Source organism: Eurypyga helias, unplaced genomic scaffold (assembly GCF_000690775.1).
Source record: "Eurypyga helias isolate BGI_N326 unplaced genomic scaffold, ASM69077v1 scaffold2440, whole genome shotgun sequence".
Taxonomy (NCBI): Eukaryota; Metazoa; Chordata; class Aves; order Eurypygiformes; family Eurypygidae; genus Eurypyga; species Eurypyga helias.
In genome coordinates this window covers 3618-4221 of record NW_010226045.1, presented here as the reverse complement: position 1 = coordinate 4221, position 604 = coordinate 3618, and the positions used below count along the sequence as shown (strand labels likewise).

The 604-nt window shown below is 35.6% G+C and overlaps 1 pseudogene; it reads left to right on the top strand.

Moving 5' to 3' along the window:
* LOC104509303 overlaps positions 1 to 356 on the top strand; it is a 10626-nt pseudogene extending 10270 nt beyond the window's left edge.
* The last annotated feature ends 248 nt before the right edge of the window (positions 357 to 604 follow it).

Sequence of the window (604 nt, the reverse complement as noted above, 5' to 3'; positions counted from 1 at the left end):
TCCAAAAGGTGTATTTGGAGAGAGAGACCCAATAAGGGAATAAACATTAATGTAATACAAGTAGTGGATCTGTGATGTAACAGTAAATTACATCATTTTATGCAGCATGGAAATGCGGTGGACTTTTTAATAAGGTCAAGCAGTCTCTTGTGAAAAGAATCTCAGTTGCATAAATAAATATATTTTTTAACAGTTTATTATGTTTTTCTTAGGTTCACCAGTTCAGTAACAAATCTACAGAAATGGCATTAAGAGTTGCATCACTTGACTATCTTGGAACTGTAGCTGCAAGACTGAGGAAAGATGCTGTCACTAGCAAAATGGATCAAGGATCGATAGCCAGAATCCTCAAACAGGTGTGTGAGATACCATGACAGCTGGATTGAGATGTATCCATTGAAACACTTGAAAATTTCAAAGATATTTGAAAAACTGTCACTGTGGAGAATCAGTCTTCATTGCTCAGATTTCTAAATCAAATATATTCAGTTTATAAGTATCACATTTTTTAGCTCAGGTATTCCTTGCACCATCTCTGTAGTGATCATATGAAGGGGTTCATTACAGTGGTAAGCCAGTTTCTGTGTGACAGTACAGAGGAAAT